The sequence below is a fragment of the Enhydra lutris genome, unplaced genomic scaffold (genome assembly GCF_002288905.1).
Source record: "Enhydra lutris kenyoni isolate GAN:26980312 unplaced genomic scaffold, ASM228890v2 scaffoldscaffold17, whole genome shotgun sequence".
NCBI classification, from domain to species: domain Eukaryota; kingdom Metazoa; phylum Chordata; class Mammalia; order Carnivora; family Mustelidae; genus Enhydra; species Enhydra lutris.
In genome coordinates this window covers 20,208,178-20,229,950 of record NW_019154101.1, presented here as the reverse complement: position 1 = coordinate 20,229,950, position 21,773 = coordinate 20,208,178, and positions in this window count along the sequence as shown.

Genomic DNA, 21,773 nt, shown 5'->3' with positions numbered 1-21,773 from the left:
GTCAGTAGACCAGTGATCTGACTGCAAGAAAAAACTCTCAACCTATATGCTATACTGTTTCTAAATTATGTTCTACGGTCATTGACAGGACTTTCTAAATCATGTTCTACGGTCACTGACAGGACTTTCTAAATTATGTTTTACGATCACTGAAAGGACTTAAAATGAGCTCAGAAAGCAGATCATCAGTTATCGAAGTCTCCATAACCAGAACTTCCTCTTATCCTAAGTAAGCAAAAAGTTTTCAAAGGAAATAAAAGGAGGTCGTGTACATTTGAAGTAGAGGAACCACAGAACTGGAAGGGACCTTAGAAGTCACTGAACTTATTTCTTGTTGCAAGATACTCAGACAAATGTTTGCCCAGCTCTGCCTGAGGGTGCTCAGCTCGGCGGTACTCAGGGCCACGCGCGGAAGCTGACGCTGGGATCAGACGGCAGGGACTGGAGGAACGCTCTCATTTCTTCTCCAGTCTACTTTGCAGGGCCACAGGATACTTTAACCTCTGCACCACGAGATGATTCCCACTTACCATGTCCACTTTGGTCTCCCCATCTGACTCAAATGCAAATTATCCCTGGCATCATTGGAGGTAGCATAGTACAGGAGAAGGAGTGGAGATGTTACAGTAAGGGTGTCTGTTCAAATTCTGGCTCAATCACTCATTACTTAGAAGATCCTAGGCACGTTAACTATCTTCTCAGAGGGTCAGTTTCCACATCTTCATAAAGATTTATAGGACGGCTCTGACGGTCAGGATGAGCTGATAGACACCGAACTCTAGCAGGCAGTAAGCACGCAGTAACAATTAGCAATGATCCCAAGTTCATCTGTTCTCTGGTAAAGGGACTAAGTGTTTTGCTAACCTGAGTTATTCTCAGACTGTTGGTTGAACTAGAGTCTTCTCTAAACCATAGTACATGGGCAAGTGACCTGTTGTGTGGTTAAGTGGTACAAAAATAGCAACTTTTCAGGTGCCTGGGTGGCTCAGTGGGTTAAAGCCTCTGCTTTCGGCTCAGGTCATGATCTCAGGGTCCTGGGATCGAGCCCAGCATTGGGCTATGTGCTCAGCAGGGAGCCTGCTTCCTCCTCTCTCTCTGCCTGCCTCTTTGTCTACTTGTGATCTGTGTCTGTCAGATAAATAAATTTTTAAAAAATCTTAAAAAAATAGAAACTTTTCAAAGGAGATGTTAGTAGTTTGCTGTTGTTGGTGTGTGGTGTGTGTGTGTGTGTGTGTGTGTGTGTGTGTGTGTGTGTTGTTTCTCCAGCTATATCTAACGAATTTATTTTGGCTACCCAGGCTATGCACATTGATACTGGTCAAGTGTCCAAATAAATTGGAATCTTGGGATACCAGGGTCTGAGACTGGGTTCAAGGTGAGGTTCTTGAATTCCCTGATAATCTGAACTCTCTCCTTAGAGAATTTCAGGGAATGTCTGCCCTTTGTATAGTTCTACTTAGGTTAGGAGAGTCAGAGTGGTAGGGTGTTCATGAGGCCAGTTTTACAGAGCATGGCTTTCTTCAGACAAATGTCTTCCCTTCCCTGTAGCTCAGGGCGGATTCCCCAGTCCACCTCAAGTCAAGAATGCTATTGGGGTGGAAGCTAATTGTCCTTCCAAACTGTGCTCTTGTCTTCTTCCACAGCAACAGAGCTACAACCTGCATGTGAGTACCCTGTCAGGACTGCATTCTTCAGGATCCTTTGTAGCAAATGTTGGGCATGTATCTTGGCTCTTGCCAATGAAATGTGGGCAGAGAGGAAGTGTACAATTTCTGCTTTGCTTGCTTAAGAGGAACTCCCTGACCTTGAACTTCTACTTGTTCCCCCTTTCTCCAGGAATCGTGACCCTGAATACCTCATTTGCAAGATGGCAGAACTACCATCAGCCTGGGTTCCTGAGTGGCCACAAGGATCAGAGTTGCCTGCTGGCATGAGTTGTTACATAAGAGAGGAATAAATTTCTTTGCTCTTTGAGCCACGTGATTGTTAGGTCTTTTCTTTTTAAAAAATTTTAATTCTTTTATATGATATAGATGACATACAATGTTACAATAGTTTGCAGTACACAACATATTGATTCAACATCTCTATACCTTGTGCTATGCTCATGTTAGTTCTCTTCTTAATGTCACTTACTGATCCACCTGTTTTATCTAATAACTTATTGATCTCTGGAACCCAAACAGTTGTTAGTTTCTTCTTTAGTCAATAAGAATTCTTTACTTTATTGGAGCCACTATTGCAAAGAGAAGAACAGAGAAAAATATAAACTCTACGGGTCCTTTGTTCTTGGAATAACACACAGTGGGCACCATCAGAATTTTCAGTGAGTTCCTTCCCTGGGCAGTACCAATCCACACCAAATTTCCAGGTCTGGTTAAGAGTAAACTAGTGTGCGGAAGGGACCAAGCAGCTAATAATTTTCTTTGTTCCATCCTTCTTGCAGCTGCACTCTACCCCCAATGAGTTGCTTGCTTGAGTTTCCAGACACTTCCTTTATATTTAACCATGGGAGACTGTGCTTCATCCAGTCATGAAGCCTTCTTGCTCCTACTACTTTAAGCATAAGTGTGGACTATTTTGGAATGGAAATTATGAGTTTGGGGGGAAAGCCCCATTTTTCTGATCTGTGCTCTGGATCTGGCAGCTTCTACAGCTTTCCCAAGGAGCCACAACTGTGAGCCTTGATGCGTTGTCTTATCTCTACTATGCTCTGTGCACAGGATATCCTGTGTGAGGCTGGCAGGGGGACAGGTGGGATAAAGAAATCACATTCATCAGAACAAGCTGGTCAATTTCCCTCAGTAAGGAGTTTGTCTAACATCCAGTGGTTTCCTCCAAAAAAGATAGCGTGCTTTCCTAACTCACGGATAAGATTAGTGCATAGAATCACTGTCTGCAGATCCTCGGCTGCTTTTCTGCTTTAATCTTCTTGAGCACTTTTTGGCTTTTCTAGACATGTACAAAGTGTAAATCTCAATGTTTACAATCTGTAAAATCCTAGGAGAGCATATGAGGTTTTTGTAATATATTGTAATCGTTAATAAATGATAGGAATCTATTAAACTCAATGTATCTTAAACAAAACTTCCGATCTCTTCAGTCCGACTTCTGCTACCCACTGCTACCTCATCTCAGGTGACAGCAACTCCGTCTTCACTGCTGCTCAGGTTAACAGACCCTGTCATCCTTGACTCCTTTTACGCTCATCTCACAACCAATCTGTCAGAAATCTTGCTGGCTCTTTCAGAATCTTTCCAGAATCTGATTCCTTTGTACCACCTCCACTGTTACCACGCTGGAAGAGCTGCCAACATCTCCTGCTTGGATTAAGTGGCCTCCTAACAACTCTTGCTTCCTCCTCCTCCCATCCTCCAATGCACACAAACACACACACACATGTGCACACGCACACATGCAAGTGCGTGCACACACACGTGCCCTGTCTATTCTCAGCAGGACAGCCAGAGAGATGCGTTGAAAGTGGAAGTTAGGTTACTGCACATATCTACTCAGAATCTTTTAAATGACCCTCCACTTTGCTTTGAAGAAAATTCCAAGTCCATACAAGAGTCAATAAAACTGTTGTCACCTTTCTGACCTCATTGCCTACTCCTCTCCCCCTCTTAGTCAGATCCCACCCTGGTAGGTTGCTTGTTGCTTCCGGATCACATCAGGCATGCTCTTGTCATAGGGCGTTTGCTTGCTCTAGCTCATTCTTAATGCTCTGTCCTGGATGTCTGCTTGGAAACTCTCTCCCCTTCCTTAGGACTTGGCTCAAACATCTCCTTCTTCATATGATCCACTTCGATGACCCTATTTGTGCTACCACTTCCTTCTCCACCCACTAACCCTATTTAATCCTTCCATATCGCTCACTGCCCTCTAATGTATGAGGTAATATACTTACTGTGCTTATTGTCCCTCCCACTCATCACCTACAATTATGTTTGTTTACTGGAAGAATGAATGAATGAATGAAACATACACACGATGAGGTTGATTCTTGCATGACTGTGAAGTGAACCGAGGTCATCAGCTTCTCCAGAGACTGAGGCTGTCGACATTATTTTCCTTCCTAAACAGCAAGGATGCAGTAGCAGGAAAGTGCTGGACCCTGAGGACAAGACTTTACTGAAAGTGAACCAAAAATTATAGAAAGGAATCTTGGGATGACAGCCCCGGTATACTCTCCCATGTAATGTTTTGGGATGATGGACCCGGGAGGTAGAGAACACTGTTTTTGGTGTTAGGACTTATCCTCGTTGTTAATGAGAATCTTAGTGACTGAGAAAAGCAGGGTGGATTGAGTTCCCTGCCGCCTGCACAAATATTTCCTGGTCTGGTTTCAGGTGTCCCTCTCCTTAGGTGGGTTTGCCACTGTGGGATTAAAGTGACTCAGATTCAGAGCCTGGACTGTCACAGTGGTGCTGACGCACGTGCAGTATCTTGGATCTCTATTCTGTTCCTCAATCACGTTCATCTTTGGGCTGAAACATCAGACTTGGTCAGTGGAACTAAATACCTGAACCCAAGCAGCCCGGGGTGTTTGCTGTCGCTCCGGTTCCCTGATCCCCAGCCTGCCCCACCTCTGGTGGCATTAAAATGAGGGGCGAAGGGCAGCAAGCCTAAAACAGCGATGGCTGGGAGAAGGTGACTAAATGGGAAGAACAGATGGGTTGCTACCGAAAGAGAAGGAAGCAGGCTGAACACAGTGGTGGTAGTTTGCCATGTGCCCCTTACTCTCTGGCGTGTTCATCCATTATGGTCGCTGGTGACATGAGGAACATGGTCTTTACTTTTCTCTATGAAATATGGAAAGAGCTCCTTCCTATTCAAACTTGAAACCATTGCCAATAGGGGAGGAATATACTTTGCCAAATTCTGCAAGCCCGAGTTTCTTTAAAACGTAAAGATTAGGGGCACCTGGGTGGCTCAGTGGGTTAAGCCCCTGCCTTTGGCTCAGGTCATGATCTTGGGGTCCTGGGATCTAGCCCTGCATTGGGCTCTCTGCTCAGCAGGGAGCCTGCTTCTCTGCCTGCCTCTCTGCCTTCTGTCAAATAAATTAAAACAAAAACAAAAACAAACAAAAAAACCCCCGTAAAGATTAGAAGTCTCTTGAATGACCCTCTGACCACGAACGCGCTTTCCAAGACATTCCACGTGAGACTTCCAGCCTAAAGGACATGTACCGTTTCACACGTCCAAACCCAGGCACTCCAGTCCAACTCTCTCAAGCTGGTTTCAGCCACCAGGAGATTTATGAACAGCAAATTACCTTTGCTCAGCTGCGTTCTGAATATACACACTACAGGAGCAGTAGTAATTGGGAGGGACCAATGCATTGACAGAAGTTTAAAAAACCAACCAAACCCCTTTTCTCCAAAAAAAGGGAAGAATCCGTATGAAAGAGACCTTTCAGATCTTGGGAGTGTCCAGTGTCGTTCCCAGCAGCCTGTCGAAAGGGCCCTGTGTTGTCCAAACAGCCTCCCGTAGGGTAATTGCCCGAGCAGCCCGTGCAAAAGGAACAGTGGAAAGGTGCAAAAGTCATTAACAGGGAGAAATAGGAAGCAATCAGCAACACTTTAAACAAATTATTGCCATGAAACTACACTCTCAGCTTGAGATAAGTGTCCTGGGTCTGTTAAAGCTATATACACCTCACTAGCTTAAATGAGATGAGGAAAGTTTTCCTCTTCGGTTGTTTATGAAGTGTGAGCCCACGCCGGACCGCGGTGCCCGAGTCAGGGGGGTTGGCTGCCTGCTCCTTCCCAGGTTTCCTGTGGAGACCTGTTACCTGCCCTGGACTGGGGCAGAGAGGCTTCTCCATACCCGCCTGGACTAGATGCTACCTTTTCAGACGAAACGGGAACCTATGAGGTCGACTGTATTTTATTCAGAAGTCGTTTTGAGGAGAAACGCCCAGGACTTGACCGGGTATGAGCCCGGGGATGGGGATGTGGGCGTTCGCTGCCCAAACCCGGCCCGCATCTGAGCCCTCCGTCCCACGCCGCCCAGCATCGGCCCGCAGGAAAGGCTCTTCTCCTTTCCAAGAGTCTTGTCCCTCCCCAGATCCATTCCGCCATGTGGAGGATTCCTGCGTCTTGGCCTTATTTTAGGTCCCATAATCCTCTCTGGCCTCCGCTTTGGACTCGGCTCTTCCAAATGCCCTCAGTCCGCAGTGACTCAGAGTCGGGTTGCTGTTTGCTTCTCCACCCACCACCCGGTAACGGTCCGGATGAGGAGCTGCGGCTGATCCGGGACCTCCGGCCCCCGCCGCCCCATCAGCAGCAGCCTGGACCACGGCACCGGGCGTGAGGTCAGAGCACCTCCCGCTCCACGAAACCTTGCTCTGCATTACAGTTGTCTGGTTTTGAACCTCTTATTTGCCAGTCTGTGCTTGGACCCGAAGGCCTCTATCTGGTGTGCTCCTCATGGGACCAAGCTGGTAGCTCGGGGCCCTAGATGGGACATGCAAAGGTGAGTTTTTCTGGAAGACACCTCAGTTTTTCCCCCCAGTACCCTGGGCATGTGCCCAACACTCTCCCGTTTTGTTAGTTTCCTCGATGCCTCATTGCGACTCTCAACAGCCAGCCCAGAGGGAATGCTAATTCTCAGTTACAGTTTCTTTTTTTTTGCATTCTTGTTTTAATCACAAGGAAATCTGTGAAAAAATAAAGTTTTGATTTTTTTTTTTTTTTTAAAGAAGATTCTAAGTTGAATCTTAGATGCTTGCTTTTGCTGGAAGACGAGAGGGGGTTGTAGCATACCCCATCCAGTGCACAATGAATTCAGACCTCCAGAATAACGAAGACTTTTTAAAGGGACCATGAATAAAGCTAATGAATCTTGATGTCACTGTAATAGGGACTCCTCTTATCTATACTCACAAAACTCTTAAGAATTATAACATATTAGCATTGAAAATGAGAATGTAGAAAATATCACGTCTAATTTAAGATGAAGATAATAGTACCATCTCTACACACTTGCACTGTTACCATCTAGGCCCTTAAATCTTTTAGAGACAAGCAACTTTCAAACTTACAAAGAAGCCCATTCCACGTAAAACAGCCCCAACATTGTTAGATTTATTCGTTCTCATATTTAAATGTGTCCCCGTAATATCCTCCTACTGCACTGTTTTGCCTTCTAGAGATCTGTGAAAATTAATGCAATCATGGAGTTGAAAGAGGCATACACAAAATCCTATTACATATTACAGTTCTTCAGATTTCTTTTTTCTCCAAATGAAGCCTTTCTACTTCTTTCAACTTTTCACAATGTGACATGGGGTTCACATTTTGGGTTCAATTCCTATTAAAATTTACTTCCCAGGTGTGGTAAAGGTGACAGCCACAGAGTTTGATTGCTAAAGAAGACTTACAGAACCCCAAATAGCAGTACAGGATAGCAACAAAATAAAGATACCCATGACAGCCCAAGGTTGCCTCACACTGAAGAGTTGGACAGTCTAGGCCAGGCTCGAATTATCTTCCTTCTGTGAAGGCCATTCTAGACCAGCTTTCTTCTTGGAGCTGAAATCAGCAAGGCGTGTGAAGAACACTTCGGAACCAGGGAGCTCAGCATGAATTCTGGACTGGGTTTCTTCTGCCTTGCTGGTCACATAGGCATGTTTCTTGTGGTGTAACCAGATAAAGGACAAAGCCTACTAGGCTCTCATCAAGACCAGGTACACATCATCAATCTCAGTGTTATCCATAAACAATGTTGACAAGCTGGTAAAACCACTCTGGAATTTTCCTTGGACTCATGTTTACAAACCAACACTATCATTCAGCACATTTCACTGTCTTGACCTGGGGTCAGTGCTGTGTCGGTACATCTCTTACTTTAGCAAAACAGCTCAGGCCAACTCCAGACCTCCTAGAATAACCCCTCAGACCAAGACTGAACTTCAAAAGTGGTCTGACTGACGCAGGATATGGTAGGACCATATCTGTCATATTCTGGACACATTTCTCTCTCTCTTTTTTTTTTTTTAAGATTTCTTTTAAAAGATTTTATTTATTTATTTGACAGAGGGAGACACAGAGAGAGAGGGAACACAAGCAGTGGGAGCAGAAGAGAGAGAAGCAGTCCTCCCACTGAGCAGGAAGCTCAATGTGGGCCTCCATCGCAGGACCCTGGGATCATGACCTGAGCCGAAGGCAGCGGCTTAACGACTGAGCCACCCAGGCGCCCCTATCATCCACGTCTCACTTTAAAATAATCTCCCTGATTATATTCTCTCTTCCTTGGAGGAGGTTGAACTTTTTCCTCTTTAGGCCTTCAACTGATTGGATGAGACCCACTCACATTTTGGAGGACAGTCTGCTTTACTCCAGTCTATTGGCTTAATGTTATTCCATCTGAAAAATACCTTCACAGGGACATCTAGACTGGTGTTTGATTGATCATGAGGATACCATGGCGTAGCCAAGTTGACACATAAAATTAACCATCATAGTAGGGAGAACTATGTTTTGAGGGAAAAGCATGGACATCCTCAGGTACAATATAGTGTATGAAGGTTTCCTTAGGAAAGGAAGTCATTACTAGTGTGGGGAATGGCATGAACTAAGACACACATCTGAGAAAACAAGAGCCCTCATGATGCTAAGTAACTTAAAAAATCAACTAAGACAGCAGAGGGACATTATTCGTAATGCATGGACTGAGCCAATCCCACACAGACAAGTTTCAAAAACCATTACATTCAGATAGTAATCAGAAGCTGATTAATTTTACTGAATTCTTCCATTCTTCCCCCTTCCCCAGCTTTAACTGGTTAATGTGTAGACATCGTCCTACTGTTATCCCTAGAAACAAGACTGATCAGCCACAAACTCTTCATTTATATGGGGACTACCTACAAAATCTCTTTGTGAAAAAGAAGGCTGAATTATAAGATGGGAGCCTTAGGTCTCCTTCCCAGTTTGCTATGTAACAGTGCCTTATTGAAAAAAAAAAAAAAAACAACCTGTAAATATCTTATTTACTTTCCTGATCTTTCACAACAATTCTCTTTCAAAGGCAGGCAACTCCTAATTTTATCATATGTGAATTTATGGGGTGAAAATTCAACTTTTTATAGGCATGTGAACTACTCATTTATACTCGTTTTTTTCTTCAAAGTTATGCTTGTTTTTATTTTCAGTGTTATCAAATAGTTGTTTTTACTATTGTTAATTATATATTTATAGCATTTCTAATTATTAGAGTGCATTAAAAGTTTAGAAACAGCAATAATGCTTTGATATTTCTGGCAAAAATGTTCTGATACTCTTTTGAGCAATGACTGGAAGAGGTAAGCTTGATGCTTTTTATCACATTTTAACCTTATTTTTTGAGAGTACTTATGTTCTAGCCTTTAGGGGAGATCCTGGGAAAGAGATAGAAATGAAAAATGGACTTGCTTTTAAGGAGTCTGGCATGGGAAAAGTACTACAAGAGAAATAGAACCCTAAAACTTGGGGACATAGGGCAGGGGTGATATGCTCTGTTTTCTCTGGTTGCCTGGCCATAGGAGAGGTCAAAGGCAACATGACAGAAGATGTGGTGCTGGGGTGGGTGTTGGAGGATGAATGTGATTTTATTAGGAAAAGGATGGGATGAACTTCTAGAGAGAGGAGCCAGTGTGAGCAATGTCAGGTGAGTGTGAGATGCCTGGTATAATCAGGGAAGGCCAGAAAGTTCCTTACAGGGGAGCCCAGCAAGAATGGCTGGGAACCTACATGGAGGTAGAAGGCAAAAAGGTGAGACTGGAAAGATAGATGAGCCAGTGGAATCTGATTGCTGAGCATTTTGATACAACTTTAATATATTTTTTGCACATTTATTTATTTAATCCTTTTTACCAAAGTAATGCATGCTAACTATAAAAATCAGTATTTCTTTTAAGCTTAATTGTTTTGTAAAATAAAGGTGACCAAAGACCCAAAGGTTGAAATTCACGGGTCTTCCTCCTTAGGTTAGGGCAGCCCCTGATTTTAGCTGGTTTAACCCAGAAATATGTATATTTTGTACCTGCTGTAGAAATCCTTACACCTTTCTAACTGAGATGGTAGAGACAACAATGGAATGTTGAGCAGCGTTTGGTGGAATGGGATTGTCCAATATGTGGATATTTAGAGCTCAGTACATATAAGTAATTTCTTATCAGACCCATTGCACTACCTTAATGGCTAACAAAAACAGTTAAATCGCAGTTTAAAACTGTTTTGGTACAACATAAATATAAATATTCTTTAGTACTGCAATAACAAATCCTATGCAATTGGAAACAACCATATTCTTTTGAAATTATTTAAATATGAATATAGTTTTGAATTATTTTTAATACTTTAAACTATCTTACTGAAATAATTATGTTAAAAGTATCCCTAGGAATTCCTCCTGCTATTATTTAATTACATTCACATTAATGGAATAAGAATCCATTTTAAACTACAGAGAAATAGATTCTATATCTTTCATATACTACTTAAATAATCTCCATAGAGGGTACCTGGATGGCTCAGTTTGTTGGGCGACTGCCTTCTGTTCAGGTCATGATCCTGGAGTCCTGGGATCAAATCCCGCATCAGGATCTCTGTTCAGTGGGGAGTCTGCTTCTTCCTCTGACCCTCCTCCTTCTCATGTTCTCTCTCTCATTCTCCTTCTCAAATAAAGAAATAAAATCTTTAAAAAAAAATCTGCATAGATACAAACTTTTGTTTCACTTTGCCCAACTATGCTATACTGTAGTTTAAATCCCTTACCTATTTTGATCAAACCTTTTTTTCCCCCTCTTAAATTAAATCTTAATAGACAGAGTCTATTGGTCTGGATCTTCTGTAACAAGATTACCATATCTGTTTGTTATTATTCTCCTTCTCCCCTCATGTGGAAGAACACCCAGTTCACACCGACCAATGCTGAATTATAAAGTCCACTTCTAACCATCTCCCTCTGAGTGCCACACACACAAGTATCCTTTCCACAGGCGAAGAAACTAAGCCACCACAGCAAGCCGACTTACAGAAGCTGATCTTGCAAAGCTCTTTGAAGAACAAGAGTTTACATCTTTAATCTCTAAGCAGAGTGACCACCACATTAGCTGCTCCTAAGAATCATAGACTATGTAATAATAAGAAATCACCCGATGACTGTTTTCTCCATGAAGCAAGTTATAGAAGAAATGTGTAGAAGTTATAGAAGGAGCAATGGTTGACGTAGACTACAGAATTCTGTTAGTGGTAGTGTGTTTTAAAACTACTGCAGGACCAAATTGCCACAGAACTTGTTTCCACAGTGTTACTCGTGGAAAATATTCTATTTGTGTGGTCATATTTCAGGGTAATTAAGGGACTCCCTTGGACCATTATGCAGTGAATTCATTTTTTTAACATGGAAGGATCTTAACTATGAAGATTTCAGAATCAATTTTTAAAGAGTCCTTTATGTTATTTACTTAGACTCTAGGCAACAGAAACAGCAAATATATTGAAATAGAAAAAAAATCCAGAGGAATAACCCATATCCTGTAGCATATTTAAATAATTCAAGAAAAACTATTGATGCTCTCTTTCTCTCCTTTTATATCAATGCTCCATTCTCATTCTCATTTGCTCTTCAGGATTGTGAGATATTGCTATATTTTGAAAAGTATAATTATCCTACATTTGTACACAGAACTCCCCAAAGAGATTTTGAAAACATCCAGATCATAATGGAGAGTAAGGTAGAGGACAAAGGGGTGGGTCCTGTGTGAGAAATGGAGGCAGGAGGTCCTGAGCTTTGTTCTCACCCTCAAAATATCAGGTCTCTCTCAAGTGCGCTCTAACCTTGTTGGGTATCATTTGTAGTGTGGTTTGCAGAGGAAAAGCCAATGAAGCCCCGCCAGAGAATCCCTCTCTATCCACTAAAGCCTTTCTCTATAGAAGATTCTCTTTAGTTAAGTGGGATCTGAATCAAAGGAGCAGAATCTGAAAGATTCTTGGTCTAATTCTTGCTCGTCTAACAAGCGAGGCGATTGCCCAGTTCATTCCATCAAGCTGTTTTTCTGATTCCTCTTCTTACATATGACTCTGAAATGTAAGCGTGAGATCTTCTCCTGCCGCGTTTACATAGTTCTAGCAGCCAAGGTCAGAGTGCTTAGGAACGAGGGGTTTCATGTGCCTAGAGGTGTAGAACAATCTCCATGTTCTTGTTTCTGTGATAACAAGAGAAACAAGATGGCAGATTCAGCATTCCTGTCCATTGTGTGTGTGGGGGGGTGTGTGTGTGGGGGAGGATTGGTGGAGGAATGAGATGGTGGGTGGAGTGAAGGCAAGGAATGGGTAGAAGAAGGAGACTTAAGGAGGAGGAGAAGGCACTGGGAAGTAAGCCCAGGGCTGGTATCTGGGGAAAGGAGAACCAATACCTCTTTTGTTGTCAGGAAAGCCCTGGGCACAAAGGGTGAGTTTGAGTTTCACTTCAGGTCAGTTCAGGGCATTGTGAAAAGGCAGTTCTCAGACAGCGAGCTTAACTGACTGACTCTGAGGTAATTAAATCACTACATTAGACTGCTGACCATGAAAGCAGAAAAGTACAAGCACACAAAAAAGAAGGAAAAAGGCCCTTACATTTGCTTCTAATTATATAATTAAAATGTTTACTGTTCCATGTAATAATTATGTGGCTCATATTTGATCATGATGGAGTTTCTCTAATTAGTTAAAAGTTTTACCCATTCTTCTTGTGGGACAAAATTTGGTTTTATTTAGTCATTTTTCATTCAGGCATGTAAGGCTTCCATGCCATCTGACTTTGTTTTATTCTGGCTGGGGTCTTGGCAACCTCTGTGGTAATTTTCAGTTTTATTTCCTCTCTTCAGTGATGTCTGTAATTGTGGACTGCCAGTTACCTGAGGAAGGGATTGTTTCTAGTCCTCCGTTTGCTTTCCTAATGTCAATTTTGTTTCTCAGCCTCCATGAGGCACAGTAGGTGTCAAACTAGACGAGTTACTCTGCAGTACTGAGAAGGTCCCCTGCAGAGGACCTGATGGCTTCCACTTGCACTGTGACTGGCTCATTTTTCCTCCTTCCATCACTGTTACCTGGGCTTCCAGTAGCTTTTGATCTTGACGAATCAGGGGCTGATTCATTACATGCAAATTCTCTAGGCACATTATTGATCTTCCTCCTCACCTCCTATCTCCTTTTTATTTATCTATTTATGTTTTGCCATTTTACAGATGACCACCAACAGTCATCAGAATAATATATGTGGAAAGAAAAATGACAAAAGGAAAAGCAGTCACATACTGTACTTGTTTGTTGCTCTGGTTAATGGTGGTAGAAGAGAATATGCTGAAATTTAGGACTAAAATTAGATTTGGCTTTTAGCTACGTAATTCAATGATCTATTGCCTGTTAACTTCAAATAAATACAGTTTGGTAAGAGAAGTGGGTTTATAGTGGTGTTGAGAATTCTAAATAATCTAATGGGGGACAAAGATTATTTCCTTTATATAAGGGAGATGCCATATTGATGATCTGTAGTTGGGTGAGGAAATTGAAACAGAGCTGGGAATACAATCTGCTGGTCACACAATGTCCTGTTTCTCTTGGGAGAAAGGCACTGTGTCATTTCATGGAGGCTGGAAAAGTCTGTCCAATCAGAGTAAGCTCAGACTATAGAGATGGGCCAATAGGCCTCCCCACTGCATTTTGGGAGTGGTTGGGGCCCCATCAAGGGGAGGCAAGGTAGTGCCCTGGTTCAGGGCACAGTTGGTGGAACTGGATAAACAGCTGGGGTTTTTGTCCTGGTATACACCTGCCATTACCCTGGTTCTGCAGTAGGCTACTCACTTCCGAGAAGATGCTTGGTACCTATCAAGGTGTCAGTAAACTGATGAACTAATTTTTTCCCTCTTCCAGTGTGCTAATAAGAAAAGATGAGAGCACTAGTTCTCAACCCCAGGGCAGTTTTGTCCCACAGGGAAAATTTGATAACCTCTGGGGACACTTTTCACTGCCACAGCTGAAGTCACTACTGGCATTAAGTGGTTAGAGAACAGGGCTAATGCTAGACATACTACAGTGCACAGGACACACATGCGCGGCAGAGAATAGTGTGGATGTTGGGAATTTCTGGATAGAGGCATCTATTCAGAGTCCTTAATTCCCCTTCCAGGTGATAAATACACTTGTAAAAAAATGCTTTTTGGGAAACACCCATCCATCCATCTCTCAATGTGGTCAACAGAACTAAAATATGCTGGAAGAGTAGAGGGCCCCTACTCTTCAGTGTCTCTGGGGATGTTGATAGATGTTTTTCCGACTTGTCCCATTATTTGGAAATGTACTCTGTGGTGATTTCAGATCACTTTTAATAAGCTAAGATGCTAATTGTAGCATCTCTTTCATTGTAGCTTTCACATTTTATGCATTTGCTTTCTGCATTCTCATTTTTAGCTTTCATAGAATTTCAGTAATAATAAACTGTAATGTCTTCAGCATAACGTTTTGCTGGCCATCCTCAGTCAGTTGGAAAAAAATGCATAAAGAAATTTATTTTTATACAACAGGAAGCCAAACTAGGGGATGCTTTTACCTTGAAATAAAAGTAAGTTCACTTGGAGAAACCCATATGTGATTCTTAATATAGAGAGACTTTTTAAAATGTGGAAATAGGGTATTTTTAATACTTAAAATCTGGTTATTGACACATATCTCTCGAATGCTAATATATGAAAATCTTTTTGAGGTGATTTAGTTGAACCTCCTAATTTTAAACAAGGACCAGAGAAGTAAAGTGACTTGGAAGTTATTTACTCCTAAGGCCAGAACTAGGAATCCAATGTCACAGTCAGTTCCTTTTTCAAGCATGCCATATTATTAGGAGACTGGGATCCTCCACTAACAGACACAAGTTCTTTTCTTCTAAATTTGGGAAATTATCCTGAGAGATTTAATTAATGAATGATTTTGAAAAAATTACATATATAAATCTCAGATATATCAATTATCTGATATCTGTATCTGGTATAGATATCATAGCTATCATAGCTATCATAGTTATTTTATATATTTATTTTATATTTTATATCTATCTATCTATCATCTCTCTATCTATCTATCTGAGGGAGCTTTGTGCTTTTCCCTGAAGGCATATTGGTATGTAACCTGTTATGAAAGAAGTCAGTCTGATAAACTCATTGGTGATTCCTAAGAATTTATCTTGAAACTCTTTCTTAGCCTAACTGACTACATATTTTTTATCTGTTCTCCCTGCTAGCTACCCAGTGTCATCACAGAAAAATCTTACTTTGTTGTAGCCTGAGGGGAGACACCCAAACACTAGGCTCTCATATTGGTTTTCTTGGCTGCCACAACAAATACTATAAACTGGGCAGCTTAAAACAAGAGCAATTTATTTTCTCACAGTTCTGGAGATCAGAAGTCCAAAAATCAAGGTGTTGGCAGGGCTATGTCCTCAGGTGGACTCTGTTCCCTTATTTTTTTTTTTTTTTTTAAAGATTTTATTTATTTATTTGACAGAGAGAGAGATCACAAGCAGGCAGAGAGGCAGGTAGAGAGAGAGAGGAGGAAGCAGGCTCCCTGCTGAGCAGAGAGCCCGATGCGGGGCTCGATCCCAGGACCCTGAGATCATGACCTGAGCCGAAGGCAGCGGCTTAACCCACTGAGCCACCCAGGCGCCCCTGTTCCCTTCTTCTTTCAGCTTCTCATGTTAGCATCACTCCAATCTCTGCCCCGGTTCTCACATCACTTTCTCCTGTGTGTCTCGGTGTGCTCTCTGTCATAGCTGTCATTGCATGTGAAAAAGTGTTCATCATCACTAGCCATCAGGGAGATTCAAATTAAAACCACATTGAGATACCACCCTACACCAGTTAGAATGACCAAAATCAACAAGACAGTAAACAACATGTGTTGGAGAAGATACGGAGAAAGGGGAACCCTCTTACACTGTTGATGGGAATACAGGTTGTTGCAGCCACTTTGGAAAACAGTGTGGAGATTCCTCAAAAAATTAAAAATAGAGCTACCATATGACCCTGCAATTGCACTACTGGGTATTTACCCCAAAGATACAGATGTAGTGAAAAGAAGGGCCATATGTATCCCAATGTTCGTAACAGCAATGGCCACAATCGCCAAACTGTGGAAGGAGCCAAGATGCCCTTCAACAGAAGAATGGATAAAGATGATGTGGTCCATATATACAATGGAATATTACTCAGCCATCAGAAAGGATGAATAACCAACTTTTGTATCAACATGGACGGGACTGGAGGAGATTATGCTGAGAAATAAGTCAAGCAGAGAAAGTCAATTATCATATGGTTTCATTTACTTGTGGAGCATAAGGAATAACATGGAGGACATTAGGAGAAGGAAAGGAAAAGAGAATTGGGTAAATCGGAGGGGAAGACAAAAGATGCCCGACTGTGGATTCTGGGAGACAATCAGGGTTATGAAGGGGAGGGAGGTGGGGGGATGGGTGAGCCTGATGGTGGGTATTAAGGAGGGCACGTATCGCATGGAGCACTGGGTGTGGTGCATAAACAATGAATCTTGGGACATGAAAAAAATAAAATAAAATTAGGATGTTAAAAATAAAAAAGAAAAGAAAAAGACAGCTGTCATTGGATGAAGGGCCCAGCCTAAATCCGGGATGATCTCAAGATCTTTAATTACATCTGAAAAGACCTTTTCCCCAAATAAGGTCACATTCACAGGTTCTGGAGATTAGGGTATGGACATTATTTTGGGTGGGGGTGGAGGGGGTGGTGGACACCATTCAAGTCACTATACATACAGCACAGTCAACTCTGCAGTCCTCTTGTTCCACAGTTAGGGTGTCCACTTGTTCCAGTTTTCCCCATATGACAGATTTTCTGGAAGTGGGCCTTCCAGTGTTGAAGCAGAAGAAGGTACATGCCAGGGAAACTGGGGTGGTTGGTTACCCTATAACAGAACAGAGCCTGAGTGACCAATATCCCCATCCTGGAAACTTGGAAGTTGTTAAATGATGTCAAAGCACCAGAAAGCAAACACTCTGAGGAAAGGTGGATTGGCCCCAGGTACCCCTTCTCCTCCCTTTGACCTCTGCTTTGACAGCTGTGAAGAGTGAGTCAGAAGTTTCTGCTGGAAGGAGATGCCTGAGGAGAGCAGTTCTGTCTGTCAGAGCCACTCTTCCTGACTTAATTTCTGCTCTTCTCATTACCTTCAGCACCCTTGCCTCCCCCTTTAGATGTTGATGTTGTAAAAGTAGTTGAGGAGTGGCAGCTGGCTAGTTACATTTTAGTCACCTGGTCAGTGATCCCTCAGCAAAGTGTTTCTTGTAGACCTAGTAGTGATTTACATTGTGCTAAAATGCCTTTCCTTTTTTTCTCCCCCACCTCCTCCCTCATTAACCACCCCTTCAGCCTCCACAGCAGGAGAGTTAAGAGAAGCAGTGGGTAAAGCTGGAGCTTTGATCTCCTGAGAGGCAGTGTCCCTTTCTCTGTCCATTTGGACCAGGGGTCACTGGGCAAACAGCAGCACAGCTGACCTCTCTTTGAAGACTGTAGCACAGCCAATGACACTGAAAGAGGTCTGGCATTTGCTTACTGTGGAGATGTCTACGTGAAATGGCCATCCACCTTGTTCAAATGACTTCTGTCTTGAGAGAATAAGATAATCCTGTCTTCACACCAACTTTATGAGCTTCTGGCACTGTGCATACCCTCTCCCGTCCGGCAGCTTCATGGAGATGGGGCTATATCTGGTTGCATCTTTAACCCCATTTTATTCTCTAGGCTAAAAAAGATAAGACTAGGGAAACAGCTGTTTTGGATCAAGTTTGAAGCAGTAAATTAAAAACCAAAGTAACATGAATGAAATGATGGGCTTGGGACATGATCTTAATGATGAAATGACTACATGGTCTGCTTTTGTCATAGTTGGATTAATTTCATCTCTCATTTACACTGATTTTACACATTTTGATGGTGAAAAATTTTAATTACTTAATTCAGTGATTTACAAAAATCTTTTGATCATTATCACTTGTAATTGTGATGGTTTAAAAATTTATATGCCATAATTTTTTGTTGTCGAAAGCAAATTTTTTGGAAAATTAGATATTCCTGAGAACCAGTTTTCATTTATTTATTCATTTATACATTCATTCCATCTTGATTTATTTATAGTGTTTTGGAGTGTTTAGCTTTGGACACTTTTCTTTTTTTTTTTTTTAAAGATTTTATTTATTTATTTGACAGAGAGAGATCACAAGTAGACAGAGAGGCAGGCAGAGAAAGAGAGAGAGAGGGAAGCAGGCTCCCTGTCGAGCAGAGAGCCTGATGCGGGACTTGATCCCAGGACCCTGAGATCATGACCTGAGCCGAAGGCAGCGACTTAACCCACTGAGCCACCCGGGCGCCCCTTTGGACACTTTTCTTAATGGTTGTTCTCTGATTATAATATGCATATGTAACTTAACACAGTCTACTGGTATCAACTTATGTTTCATTACCTACTTTTTAAATATAATTTCCTTTATATACATTACCTACCACATCAGATGGGTTTTTGATTTTTGCTTTAAACATCAAATATGATATAGGAAACTCATGAAAAGAAGGATAGTCTATTATACTTGCCCATTTTGCCTATTACCTATTTTTACCCATTCTCATGTTTTATTTTTCCTTTCTGGAAGTCCAAGCTTTCTATTATCATTTCTTTTATATAGAGAGAACTTCCTTTAGCCATTTTTTTTCCTTTAGCCATTTTTTAAGGGTGATTTTCTTGTTTTTCTTCATCTGAAAATGTCTTTATTTCCCCTTTGATACTGAAGGATATTTTTACCAGATAAAGAAAATGTGGTTGACAGTTCTTTTCTTTCAGTGCTTGAAAAATATTCTTCTGTCCTTTTTGGTTGCAGATGAGGAATCCCCATAATGTGTAATTTTTTTCTGTATGATTTTAAGACTTTTTCCTTGTTTTAAGTTTTCAGAAGTTTGATTAGGGTATGTTTTGGTTTAGATTTCCTTGGGTTTATTCTATTTGGGGTTCAGCTTCTTAAATATGTAAGTATATGTCATTCTCCAAATTTGGGAAGTTTTCAGTCATTTATGTCTTTGAAAACATTCCAGCCCACTCTCTCCTTTCCTTCTGGACTTAAATGGTACTATTAACTCTTTTTTCTTTTTTTTTTTTTAATCTTCTACAGGGCTCTGAGACTCTATTCTTTTTTTCCCCCCTACTCCATTTTTCTTCCTGTTGTTTAGAATAAGTAAATCATTTTGATCTGTCCTCAAGTTCAATGATTTTATCCTGTCATCTCCACTCTACTATGACACCTATCCAGGGAAATTTTTATTTGTTATTTTAGTTATTCCTATTCTTTGTAATTTCTATTCCTTTGCTGATATTTTCTATATGTTTCATTTGTTTCAAGAGAACTCATGATTGCTAGTTGAAGCACTTTTATGATAGTTTCTTTAAAATTCTTGTCAGATAATTCTAACATCTGATTCATCTTAATATTGGGATCTGTTAATTATCTTTTCTCACCCAAGTTCTGCTTTTTCCTTGTTCTTGCTATGACCCAAGATTGACTTTTTTTTTTTTTATCATGGAATATGGAATATTATATTATGAAGCTCTGTATCCATTTAATCCTTCTTACTTAGCAGGCAGTCTCCTGTTGAGGTGTAGCTTGAGAGTTGGGTGAGTGCCTGTGTTGAGCTTCATACTGGGCCTGCTGACACTGTCCCAGCAAAGTGGAACACTTTTCTACTCTGCCTTGTTGCAGACAAATGGGGTGGTGCTTCAGTTTCCCCTCATCCCATTGACATCTTCCAGAAGAAAGTGGGGCATGGCCTTTTTGTTTCTGAGTCAAGGTGTAAGCTCAGCTCCTCTGGGCTCACCTCATTGGTGCTGACTGGGGGGAGAAGCTTAGCTTTTCACTGAACCCACTGATCGAGGGAGCAATGTGGAGCAAAACTGTGGACCAGTCTTGCTTTGCACTATCTTATTCAGTCTCAGTTATGCCAGCTGGAGAAAGGAAGATTAGTTTACCACTCAGCCCCACCAACACTACCTGGGAGGGGACCCAGAATGTCTCATTCATTCATTTATTTAAGTGGAATTTATTAAACTCCTATAATGTCTCCCAAACATTAAAGAAGATTCATAAGATCAGTAAGGATCCAGAACAAGGTTGGATCCCTTCCTTTGTGAAACTTGCGGTCTTGTAAGGGAGACAGACATTAAAAAAATAAATTTCTAAATAAATATTTAAATCAGGTAATGTGCCCCAAAGGACTGACAAAGGGAAAGGTAGAGAAGTTTTCACAGAGAAAGTTAATTTTAATTAAATCTTGAATGAATGGGAGTTGGCTTGATGGAGGGAGTTCAGGGAGAAGGAAAGAATAGCTGGTGCAAAGGTCATGAGTTGAGAAGGCCCAGAACAGTAGCACTGTCAAATAGAACCAGAATACAAGCAGCATCACAATTTTAAATTTTCTAGTAGCACAAAAAAAAAAAAAAAAAAAAAAAGGAAGGAGGGAACAAATGAAGTTAATTTTAATGATACATTTTATTTAACCTCAAATATCCCTCAATATTATCATTTCAACATGTGAGCAGCCAGAATAATTAAAGAAATATTTAATATTCTTGTTTTCATATGAAGTCTGTGGTCATTGAGGTGGTTGGACATGGGGAACCTTGGACTGGGCAGAAGCAATGTGCCAGGTAAGAGGTTATCAGGCAGTAAGAATGACAATAAGAGAGTAGATTGGAGGGATAGTTGGAAGAGAGAATCACCCAACACCACAAGATTTGAAACCTGATTTGTGTTGATGGCTTCACATCTGGTATGGGCGTATCTCCAGTCCTTGCTGCAAGCACCAGAGCAAGAGAAGGTGGGGGTGAGAGGGGTGTTTCTTTTTTAAAATATTTATTTATTTGACATAGAGATCACAAGTAGGCAGAGAGGCAGGCAGAGAGAGAGAGAAGCAGGCTCCCCGCTGAGCAGAGAGCCCGATGTAGGGCTCAATCCCAGGACCCTGAGACCATGACCTGAGCCGAGGGCAGAAGCCTAACCCACTGAGCCAGCCAGGCACCCCGAGAGGGCTGTTTCTTTTAGACAAATTGGGACTGAGGTACCCCAAGGACATCTTGTGAACTAAGACCTCTGACAGAAAGAGGTGATAATTAGTGCCTCTCCCGTAGGTCTGCACAGACATGGCAGAGAGGGAGCTCAGTATTGGGCCACTTCTCCACATGTCCTTAGTTTAGTACCAGTTACCCAGGAGGCATGGGATAAGAGAATTGACTCCTGAAATGCCACCTTCATGAGATGACAGCAGGACAATGAATTGACCACATGATAATGTGGATGGAGATGGGAATCTATTTCTTTTTTTGAAGTCTTTAACTGCAAAATGTAGTCTTTAACTGCAAAATGCTCATGTAATTGCTAATAGTAGATTGGAGCAACAAGGAGGACTAGCCCATTTCTCGAAGTTTTTCCCAACTGTTGAGTCAAAGAGCTGATGAGCAAGAAGAGGGTGTTGTTCCATTCCCCATATGGGACTTTTCTCCTGATGTCCAGCCATGCCAGCCTTTCCAACACTGCCTGCTGTTTTGCTCATTCGTGACTCTGCCTCCACCTAGTTACAGCTCACCAGCTAGCCTGAGTGGCCATAGATACTGGAAAAAATATGCAGCCTCGGCTTTTTCAGAGAAAAAGCAGTATTTGGAAAATAAATGTGGGATTCTGGATGC